The sequence below is a fragment of the Cygnus olor genome, chromosome 19 (genome assembly GCF_009769625.2).
Source record: "Cygnus olor isolate bCygOlo1 chromosome 19, bCygOlo1.pri.v2, whole genome shotgun sequence".
Classification (NCBI taxonomy): Eukaryota; Metazoa; Chordata; class Aves; order Anseriformes; family Anatidae; genus Cygnus; species Cygnus olor.
This window is the reverse complement of record NC_049187.1, coordinates 5,171,854-5,183,458: the sequence shown is the minus strand read 5'-3', so window position 1 is coordinate 5,183,458 and position 11,605 is coordinate 5,171,854.

Genomic DNA, 11,605 nt, shown 5'->3' with positions numbered 1-11,605 from the left:
GCAGGAGCAGGAGAAGGCCCCACCGCATGGCCGAGGTCCCTCCTGCGGGCGCCCACCAGGCCCCTCCATCACCCAGCCCGTGGCTCCGCTGCGTCCTGCCAGCAGCCCTGCCACGAGCGGGACATGGGGCACGTCTCTGCTATGGCTGCCCCCTCACTCGCTCCTACTGACAGAGAAGGCTGCAGGTCACCTTCCCTCCTGGGGCGGGGACAGGCCTTCCCCTGGGTCCCTTCACCATGTCTACAGGGGTTGAGGAAGCTTCCACAAGTGACCAGAGCTCGGGCCGTGCCTAGCAGAGAGCCACAGGGTTTCATCCAACGTTGTTCTTCTGTAGCTCCTTCTGAAGGGAGCCAGACAAGAATTCACCAGGGGGGATCCTGAAGCAGGACCTCTTCATACGCGTGCACAGAGGGAGCATGGGACAGGAGACACCACCGCTGCTTCCTGGCCTCTTAGAAACCAGGACCTCCAGCTGACACCAGCACAGGCCCGACATACCTGCCAGCTGCTCTTCTTCCAAGCTTTTTTTTTTTTTTTTCTCTGTGGGCCAGGCTAACGCAAGAGCCAACATCTGAAGCTCCCTGTCCCCACGTTCCCCTTTTCCTCCGATTTCTGGCCTCAGCCCACCTTGCCCACATCAAGCACCCGGTGCCCTGAGCCTCGTGCGGGAAGTGCTGTTGGCCCAAATGAAGCGTAACGTGCCGGGCTGTCCCTAACAATGGGCTCCTCTGTTTGGCTTTCCCCCCGAGGGTTATTATAGCCAGCATTTATCTTGGACCGGGGCCAAAACACGCATTAGTGCTCCTCATCCTGTGGGTTTCTGCACACAGCTTGGACGAGCGTAGGGGGTTTACAGACACCGGGCCAAGCTGGGGGAGAGGTTTTCAGGGGGTTGAAATCTTCTTCCTGCACATGCATTGCTCAGTGAAATGGGGAAGGTCAGGACTGGCCCTATCTGTGCACGAAGGACAGGTTCAGGGCTCTGCCCCACAGTCCCAACTGTGCTACGGGGTTGTGCAGGAAGTCGTTTTGTTTTCTTATGTTGGGAGGATGATACTGAATCCCCCTCATACATATTTTGGGACTTAATGAGAAAGGTTCCTGCTGTCCTGGGAGGATGGATGTGCCATGGTTGGAGAGATGCTTCCATACCTGGGACTGTAGACACGTGTCTCCACGCCAGGCACTGCGTGTGCCATTTCTCTTGCTTTCCACAGAGGCCCAGCACAATTCAGGCAAAGCTGACACCCCAAAACCTTCTCCCTTTTATCCCCAGCCCAAAGAAGCTGCTGCTGTTCCTATCAACCCCACCAGGGCAGCTCCTGGCTGAGGTCAGAAGACGTCGAATTGCTTTCTGCAGCCCCCAAAGAAGCACCATCAGCAGGGTGCTGGGCAGCAGCAAGCACGGCTTGCAGGAGGCACAGGCACAACACCAAGCCGTGCTGCCACTGTGTCCCCTGTGTCTGCCGGTGCTTGCCACAGCTCCAGTACGTTCCTGGCTGAGTTCTGACCGTCGTACAGCCTGCATCTGCTCCCTCTGCTGGGCTGTAATTAGGAAACAATATTATTAAAACTCATTCCCATCTCCACTTTCCTTTCATCTCCCCTCCTTCTTGTTGTTCATCTATTATCCTCCCTCCACAGCCTGTGGCCTTTGGACTGCATGCTGATGAGCCCTTGTTTAGTCTAATCGGCAGTGCTTGTTAATGGTGCTGTAAGTGCACTATGCAACCACCTGCTCTGCGTTTGCTTCCCCCAAGTCCTGGCCTCAGAGCCAGCTCAGCTCCTCTGCCCCAGACCCTGTTTCCGCAAAGTCACAGGGGTTATTGCTGCTTTTGTACCAAGATGCATGTGAGCACCAGTCTCACTACCCACGTGGAAGCTGTGCTCTGCCAGCATTGAGCAGAGGGGTCTTGGGGTGGGGGGGGGAGGGGAAGGTGGAGCAGAGAGGACCTTTGAGGAAGTGTTTTGGGGCCGGTGGAGCTTGGCAAGGGACCTCTCTTGTGCCCTCTGTAGGAGGACATCGGAGATTGAGCTACCAAAATTACACGCTCCAGTGGGGTAATAGCTTCTAACATCAACAGCATGACTTTTGGCAAATCACTGCATGTAGGCTTTCCAGATGAAGTTTTGTACCCATCTGTATATTCTTTGCCAACCTTACTTGTTTCCATCAGGAGCATGGTCAGAGCTGGTGGCAACACCTGAGATTCCTCTCAGGTCATCTTCTCCCCCTGCAGCCGTCTATGTGCCACCCCTGGATGCTGGGTGCTTGCTGTAATGTTTCATGCAGCAAGGATTTTATCTTTGATTCATGCATTGTACAGTCAAATTTCAAGTCTAAAGTGTGGGCCCAACACCCACAAACACAAGTCCCTCTGCTGAATTCATCGAGTGGGAAGAAACAGATGGGAGTTGATGACAAGTGGTGCTGCTGGAGGGGAAAGGGAGAATCGGGTGGCTCAAGAGCAGAAGTGCCCTGGTGGAGTTACTGAACCAGAGAAATGGATTCTCCTCTCAGCAAGACAAAGGGTGACAGCAGGGCTGTAGGAGATGAGCACTATTTATATATGGCACTCCAGAGCACACCAAGATGCCTTTGCAACCCAGCTTGGAAGGTGCAGCCACTTTGCACACACTCTGCAGCACAGCAGTGATGCCCTGAGCTCCTGAAAGGGGCTGGGTATGGGAAGCGGCTCGGAGCTGCTGGAGGAGCCACTGGAAGCCACCCACCACCTGGCACAAGAAGCACAGTTCTCCTGCAGTCAATGACCAGGTGTTTGGATGGTTAAACCTGGCTCCTTCCCATGGACCGAGCAGTGCTCCCTCTGCAGCAGATGACTTAGGTCGGGTTTTGAAGGCCTTTCTCATTTCAGTGTCTGTGCTGACTGTGAGTAGAAGGAAAGATCTAGAAGCTGAGGTCGCTTTCAAAGAAAAAGTTAGTATTTACAAAAACAACAAAAGCGCATTGAAGACCTCTGTACAATTTCCCTACCTAATTTTCTCCTTTTGTTTGGCTTCAGCTGGATGAGAACCTCTGTCTCTAACCACTGAGCCATCAGCTTCCAGTGACAGGGCGCTTGGAGACAGTTCGCTGGGAGCTGCAGAAAGCAATTTGCCAAGCACAATGCTGTCTTTGAACCTAGTAACTTGCAGATAATAGTACTCTTTTACATGCTAATAGATAGCATTGTTCTTCAAATGTCTGACATTTATAGCAATATAATATCTCTTTCGAAAAGCATGCCAATAATGGGCACAACTTCCCAATGTGAGTGCTGAGGAAGCAGAAGGATGGAGCAGGAATTAATATATGAGATTTGTGACTGAATTTCACTTTAGGTTTCCTCCAATCGCTGCCATTTCCTTCCTGTATTTCAAAACTGATGACTGCTCTGAAAGGTAAGTCACAAAAAAACTCAGGGTAAATATAGCTGCAAACGGAGATGGGTTGTAAATCAGCAGCATCCACCTGGAGGCTTTGTTGGCTGGTATCCAAACGAAAAATCAGGGACAGGCCTAAGCAGCCCTGCTTAATGTCAAAGAGAGACAGCAGGCTGGAATAACCACCTGGAGAAGATGTTTGCTTGAACTAGATGAATTATTAATAAACTTATTGATATTTATTATTGTTCTTAAGCAGTCTGTCTCACTCCACATGTTAAAATGGATTTTGTTCCTTCCTTATTATGTCTAGTAAGTACTTGTGTCCAGATGTGAAATGAGGAGACGTTTCCCATGGGGATGGTACCTAAATCATGGTGTGACCGGCTCTGTGCTCTCCTGCTGGCTGCATTCCCTGTCCCAGCCATGAGGACCACCTCCATGTCACCAATTGCCTCTTTGTACCTCAGAGGGAATTGCTGGGCTTTCTGTCCTGCTTTCCTCAGTACCATATTAGCAAGTGAGCCCATGGGTTTGTTAAACTGTCTGGTTGTTGCCTGGCTGTGGTGAGAGGTCTCAGGCCTGTTCCCAAATCCACATTCCCCTCAGGCAGCCTGTGCTGGTCCTGCTTGCTATGGCCATGCAGCTGCAGTAGAGTAGGTTCTCACATATGTGCATCAAAACCTTTTAAATATTGTTTGTATTGCAATAAATGAGCCCTTAACCAAGGGCTGTAGGACTGCATTGTTTTGTCTTAACGGCCTTGGCTTCCTAAACCCATGGAGTCCCTGCCCCGAAGCGGTTTCAGCTGAGCTAATAGATGCCCAGCAGTGGAGCAGTGCGTGGGGCAGGAGGTGGGGATCAGAAACCTGCCTCCCTGCCTCCCTGCCTGCCAGAGGAGGCAGGATGCTTGTTCGCATGGGGCAAGCATCTTACAGGTGGCAGGCCAGCCCAGGATGTCACTGGAAAACCTACAAGGAAAAGACATGCAGCAGCTCTAAAGGGACAGACGAGGTGAAGTGCATGTGGACGAGGAGGCAGAGGGCAGAACTGGCACTTGACCCCGAAACCCAAGGGACTTCTGGGTGTTGGGTCCATGCATCCAAACAGCCTCGCTTCTTCATTCCCAAAGGAGAGGAGGACCTGGGAAACAGCAAGCCTTACATTCCTGGTGCTAGTTCTTGGCTGAGACAGGAACAGAAATGTTGCCGTGATGTCTACTGAATAAATATGTGCTACTGTTGCTTGCATTTGTCTTTACAGTTTGGAGGAGATGCAGATGGCCCTTTAAATTCTTGCAAGGCCTGCAACTTTTCCAGAGTGTTTTTTTCCCCCCTTTTTTTCCAAGCCACTTGGCTCCCTACGGTAATTAATATTATCTAATGGGGGGAGAAGCAAAGCAAAGCCTTCATATTTGAGATTATTCACACAAACAAAAATGTAAACAGCTGTCTGAGAGACGGGAAAGAAATGGGCTCTGCAGCAGGGCCTGGGGGGACCGCGCTCCCCGCAGCTGCAGCAGAAGCTGGTGCTGGGTGCTTGGTGTGGGCCTCAGGGCAGTGATCCTGCACAGTCACAGCCTCCTCAGGGAGCGAGGCCACCACATCTGTGGGCTTTTGTTCCCTGGAGCACCTTGGATCCCATAAACACAGGTCCTCTCCCACGCTGCTGCGTCGAGGCCCAGTGCCATGCTGAGTCGGGCTGGAAGTCCTCAAGGACTCAAGAGAGCACGAGGAGAAAACTCTCCCCCACCAACTGCAGCCATTTGGCTTTGGATCTGTTCCTGGATAAGGGAGAGCGGGATCGGAAGGCTGGGTGATTTCAGGACAGGTTGGAAGGATGTCTCGGCGGGTGATCATCAGTCTGGCTCTGCCGCGGCAGGTGGCCCTGGTTGGGCGGCCCCGGCGGAGGCCCCAGCACAAGTGTCCCCGGCTGCAGAGCAGCTCTGTAATGAACTGGGCTGCGAGCTGATGCTCTGCACCATATTTCTGAAGCATTAATGAAGCATTTCCCTTGGTGTTCCCATGTCTGTCACCCTCTGGGAACAGTATTCCCCTCCTGCAGGTCTGTATTATTCATGCTGACTTTGCTTAAATTTTGAAGCTGTGCTTTTCCTTCCATAACAGTCGTAAAAAAGCAATCTCTTTTTTAAGAGGTTTAACAACAAAAGCTTATGCCTCTGGGGCTGAGGAAAAAAAATCCGTGGGGACATTTGGCTGGTGCTGGCATCTGCGGGGCTCTTTACAGGGAGAGGGGCCTGGGGGGGAGCAGCAGGGATGGTGGAGGAGGAGAAGGCACCCGCAGGAGGCTGCTCCCAGAGAGCCCACAGCAGGGGACAATATACCAGGCAGTGCTGCGAGCACTGACTGCTGACTGGGGAGGTTGGGTTTGCTCAGAAATCGGTGGGCAGGCTGTGGCTCTGGGGGAATTAATGGGCACATACGCTGCAAGAGGTCTGCAGGAGCCTGTGGTAGCAGACGGGGATTTCTCTTTGGCTGTGTGTTTTTGAGCAGGACTGCTGCTTTGGGCAGTGAAGGTCTGAGCTGGTGACCCACCAGGGACCCTCAGATCCCAGGGAAAAGCAGAGCCCTACATTTGCTTTAAGCAGAAAGGCAAAGCCCTGGTTTTGCAAGGAGGTATCCCCACTTCCTTTCTTTCCTTGAGGTTGGCCAGTCCCTCAACCATTTGAGCACAATAACCAAACAACCTGCAATAAGGCATACACTTGGGGGGGGGGGGGGGGGGGGCATGACAAGTCTCCTGTAGAAGTCAGGGCTCTTGCTCTTGCACTGGACACTGCCAAAGGGTGTGGGGAAAGGCTGGGGCAGGAAGAGGGGCTGCACCCCTCAGCAAAAACCGAGCAGCAGCAAGTTACCAGATACCATCTTGTTTTCACGGCTCTCATGGCCAAAGTTGGTCACCAGGCACAAGTGCTGCCTCTCTGCTCCCCTTTCTCAGTGTCAGGGCTGACAGCCAGGCTGGCTTTAAAACCACGTGTCTATATTTATTAATGGAGTATTTTCTCTACCTTGCTGAGATGGGATCCCTTTCACAATTTTCCTTGCAAGTCCTGATGGTGTGGTTAAATAATAAGAGTGGAGAAATCTTGGGAATACCAGCTACGTACTTTCTAGTGCATACACGTGTGTAAACATGAAGGTGTCTTTTGAGTCCAGACACCTTCTTTATGTGAAGAGCTGGTGATAGCCCTTGTGCTTCCACCATCCAAGACCTCTGTGCCTCCTAAGCCCTGAAGAACAAAATAATTCACATGCTCTGTGTGGATTCTGGTAACAGAGGTGAATGTCATCGTGTCTCGCTCTTCTCAGGATGGAGTCTTGGTAGCAGAGGCAGAGGGTTTTAAGGCAGCGCTCCACTGGCTGTGCTCGCAGACCCTCTCTGTGCTGCTTGGACAGACAGTTTGGGTGACTGAGACCTGGCAGAAGAATTTTGTTCCAGCTGGGAGAGAAACTGGAAAGTTTCAAAATTCTCTGTGAGAGACTGGAAAAATATTTAGTGCTCGGTCAAAATTATTTTAATAATTAGAAACATTTTTTGTTTTCATGTTGATTTGTTTTATATTCTAAAATTAGATATAAAAAAATGTTTCAGAATGGAACAACTCAAGGAAACTTGTTCCAAAAATTTGGGAAGAGGATGTTGTGACTCGGTAGGAGCAATGTGTTTCTCCTTCTGTCCCTGACATGACATTTCTGTCAAGTGGACATAGTCTTTTGATGTTGAAATGGACACTGTCTTTTGATGTTTTCATTTTGACATGCTTGCATTGGCTGACAGAATAAGGACTCTGTTTCCCCACTTTTCCAAGCACCTGCATCTATTTAAATGAGAGCTGCACTTCTGCTATTTGCAGGCAGTATAGGCGAGATGCCGTGGGCACCATCACCATGGATATTCCTTGCATAGGCACGACCGTGCCAACAGAGAAGCCGTACACTGCAGGGAACACACTTTATATAACTTCAAGGCTCAGGGAATGTTTCCCAAGTTTATGTTAGACACCGAGCAAAGGTGTTGGCTGCGCAGAAATGTCCATGTTGTTCATGTTACCTGTGGGCTGCAGGGTGCCGTGGTGCATGGGCGATGTGCAGGTGATGCCCAGGGGCTCTCGTGTCTCTGCTCTATGTCTCCAGCACTGTGATCCAGCCTCCCATGTCTGACCTCCCCACTTGCTCATACTTTTGGTGTGAGTAATCCGCAGCGGGGCACGGAGCCTGCAGGCTGACCAGAACAGGGTCAGGACTTGCTGCTGCTTCCACAGCTCTGGCTTGATTGCTCCCTGTTGGGTTCAGACCCAAAGGGAGCCAGGATCTAGCCTGTCGTTTTCTGAAGCACAGCAGCGTTCTGCTGATACTGCACCAGCAAATGGATTTGAAAGAAGAAAGGAGCAGATTAACCCTCTTCTAGCACAGCCATCTAGCACAGGGGCGTCATGAGGCTTTCTCCAGACAGCAATGTCTATGCCAGCAAGCTAAGGGCTAGCCACAGCATGAATTTAAGCTTCCCAGTCCCCCTGTCCTGTGCATTTTTTGCCCCACTGAGCTCCATCATTCAGATGGCCTCCCAAGAGACAGCTGGGGACGTCTGCCATGCGATGGGGTGGTTGTTGTCCAGCCCTACCTGATGCTATCTGCCCAGGGGGCTCGAAGGGACAGCTTGGTCCTGTGTACCCCCTGAGATTTTGCCTGTATGGTGATGGGCAGTGTGAGCCCAGGCCTGCAGACAGAACCTCCTGTAGCCATGTGTCTTTGCTCAGCACAGTTTTTTTTAGTTTTTTATTTTATTTTGAGAAGTGTAACCAGCTGCTCTACTTTCTCAGCAACAAACGGTGCCATATAACAATGTTAGGGAAGCGCTGCCATGGAGAGGTTCGACGAATAAATCCTCAGGACCTTCCCAGAGGTCTGGAAAGGTTTTGTTTATTTGTTCGGTCGCTAGTTTCCCTTTCATTCAGATTAGGGAAGGGGAGTGCAGAGAAGCTCTGCTGATCCCAAGGATGGCCTCTCCGTTGGAGCCCGATGCTGGGCTTCCCGAACCGAGGGGGGGCAACCCCTGGGCTGCTGGGGTGCACGTCAGGCCTCGAGAAACACCTGGGCAGGCCCTCCTGGAGGGCTGTAGCACTCAGGCATGCAGCCAACAAATGTGCAGCCTTTGAATTCAACACCTTTCCCCACCGCCAAGCCGACACGGGTTTTGTTTGCCTGTGGACAGCCCAATTTCCACTGCATAAACCCAGCCCCCTTCTGCCCTTGCGTGAGGCACCACAAGGACTGTTATTCCTTTAAACCAAAGTAAAATTGATGTCTTTTGTCTCCCTTTTTATGAAAAAATTGGTCTGCCCATCTGCCCGTGGGGTTGATCCCGGAGCTGAGCCTGCGGCTGGAAGCCGTGGGGCTTCCTGAGGCGGCCACACTGTGCTTCACCTTCCTCCTCCTGCCTTTGATGTGCGTTTTGTTGAGGTGATGGATGCAACAAGGAAACACGTTACCAAGGCAATGGGAGGAAAACCTGAGCCTCAAATTACAGATTTCTTCTCCAGCAGGGCCTGGAGGGAATGGGGGGAGCGGAAAGCACGCCTTGCTGTTGGCTTCAGCAAGAGCTGTGTGGGGCTGTGTGGAGGACTGAGCACCCCACACTGCTCACCCTGGGGACTGTTACCCATCACGGAGGGATTTTGTCTTTTTTTCTGCAGTTCTGGAGGGTTTTTGTGGGCAGCTGATCCTTTATCGATGCAACTTGGCTGAGCTAGGCCCCACAGAGGGATCTGGGGGATGCTGTGCTGCACAGGGGGCTCAGCCCAGGGTCACGCTCCCCCGGGTGGCCAGCCGCCTTCTCCCAGAGCAGGGATGCAATTCCCAGCCTGGAAGCCTTAGGTAGGAGCCAGGGACCTCTGTCTGGCCGTGTCCCACCACCAGGCCTGCCTGGCTGTCCACAAAGTGCTGTCACATCGTGCTCGGAGAGCCCGGACAGGGAGGCAGATGTTGCGCAGCTGTGCACTGCGTGGAGCAACACTGCCGTGCAGCGGCCGCTGCCGTCCCCTCCTCAGGGGCCGGCGCCTCGCTTGATGACAATTCAGCCATTTCCCAGGGAAAAGGATCCTGCCCGGGAGTCTTCTTCCCTCAAAAGCGGTGTTTGCCACAGGGGAATCGCCTGCTGGTTGAAGAGGAGGGAAATGTTAGCAGCTGTCCAGCAAGAAGTGTTTTGTGCAAAAAGATTTTTCCAGCATATTTAGCTTTCTTAAAAAAAAAAAAAAAAGTCTCATAGTGCTGCCACAGCACATGGCCAGGGAAATGATAGCAGGTCCCAGAGGAGCTGGGCATGGCCAGTTCGTGGCCAGCTGGCTCCGACCTGGGCTCCCTGCAGGCTCCCGGACTCGAGCCCGGCTGCAGGCGGTGCCTGTGCCCTCGAGCAGCACCCACGGCATGGCCCCACAGGGTGCTGGGGGCAGAAAAGGGACAACAGGGAAATCGTGACACCTGGCACGAAAAACATCCCTTTTCCCAGGTGGAATGCCAGCATCCAGTGTGTAACAAGCTATGCACTTACAGTAAGAGCCCAAACACCACTATTATGGCCCAAATAAATGTGGAATCACAGCAGTTCAGTGTGAATCACCTGGGAAGGAAGAAGGAGCTCAGACTTCAGCAAAGGGAGGGGGGGAGTTTGGGCTGGTTGGGTTCTGTAAAAAGACTTGAGGGGGTTATAGCAGGGCACCAGCTCCACAGGAGCTTCCAGGTGATGGGTGACTCAGCCAGGACCGAAAACGATTCCTGGATGTGTGAGAGGGGAAATGCTGTGCAGGAGGTGGGAGAGGATTTTGTATTTTATGGGGCCAGGGAGACTGATTTGGGAATTTTGCAGCTAGTTCAGGTGTCTGCAATTAAGAGAGGGTGTTGGAGAGTGTTGAAAAGAGCTGCAAAAATGATTGAAGGGATGGAGAACCAGCCATGCACAGGGAGAACTTAAAGACCTCCATCTGTTTGCGTTATTGAAAAAAAGAGCTTGAGAGGTGACTTGATGACAGCGGATAAATACCTGCACAGGGGGAAAAGGCTGGGTACTGCAGGTTCTGTAACTTATAAGGGAGAAAAACACAAAAAGGTGGCTGGAAGCAAGGGCCAGACGAAGTCAAACTGGAAATAAATCACCTCTTTCTTTTTTTGTTTGTTTAAAAAAAGAAAGAAACACAACAAAACCAGGTCTAACATTTTGGAACAAATCCAAAGCGAAATGGTGTTGTTTTTTTTAAATTCTTGGTGCCTTGAAATGAAGGCTGGGGTCTTTTCTGAAAGGCACGTGTTGGCTAAAGCTCAAGTGCTTAATGGCTAGGGCTTCGTGCGGGGCCGGTTGGGTTAAACGGCCGCAGGGCTGCGCTCAGCCCTGCGGTGCTGTCAGGAAGGACACCCCGGCACATGTGTTCGGGCTTATCCACCAGGCCGCTAATAAAGGACATTAACTCAGGAAGAAGGATGTAGGCAAGAAAAGAGGGAAAAATTCAGTTTGGGCCTTTGCGTTTTGCCTATTGGCTTTTAAGAAAAAAATAAAATAAAATCACAGAGTATCCAAAGCCACCCCCTTGGCACAACCACCTGCATGTGCAGAGCAGCTGGCTGGGGTCCGGTCGGTTGGAATAGCCCCTTGTGTGCAGACAAGTGGCTGTCCCACGTTAATTAAATCAGTTTAAGAAGGGGTTTGCTGTGCTGGTGCAGAATGAACACATAACCACAGCCCTGAGGCCTGTCAGAGTAGAAATATCAGATCTGGCTTTTGGAGAGTGGGTTGCGCATCAGGTCTGTGGTCCTGGAGCATACAGAAACCTCTTTGCTCCTGCTCTCCCCGCCGGGTTCATGGTCCCATTCACAGCCAGCTCAGATGATTGCCCTCCCTGCTCCCAGCTCCTCAAATCCTGGTTCCTGGATCAGGCAGCCCAGAGCTGCCAGTCCCCCAAAATCATGGCTGGGTTTTGGGATGCAGCGGTGCCTGGCTGTGGCTTCTCCACACAGCGACAAAACTCCCCACGTGATGCTGAGCGCCCCAGAGCTGTTCCCTGCCGTCAGGACGAGCCCCAGCCTTGGTTCAGCCCCGTGGGGATTCATTAAAACAGAGGCATGTGGAAAAATGGGAAACACAAAACCTGCTCTGTTTAATTTGGGCTGCACCCCCTCCCCTTCCCCCAAGCCTCGGTCCCTGCGTCCCAGGC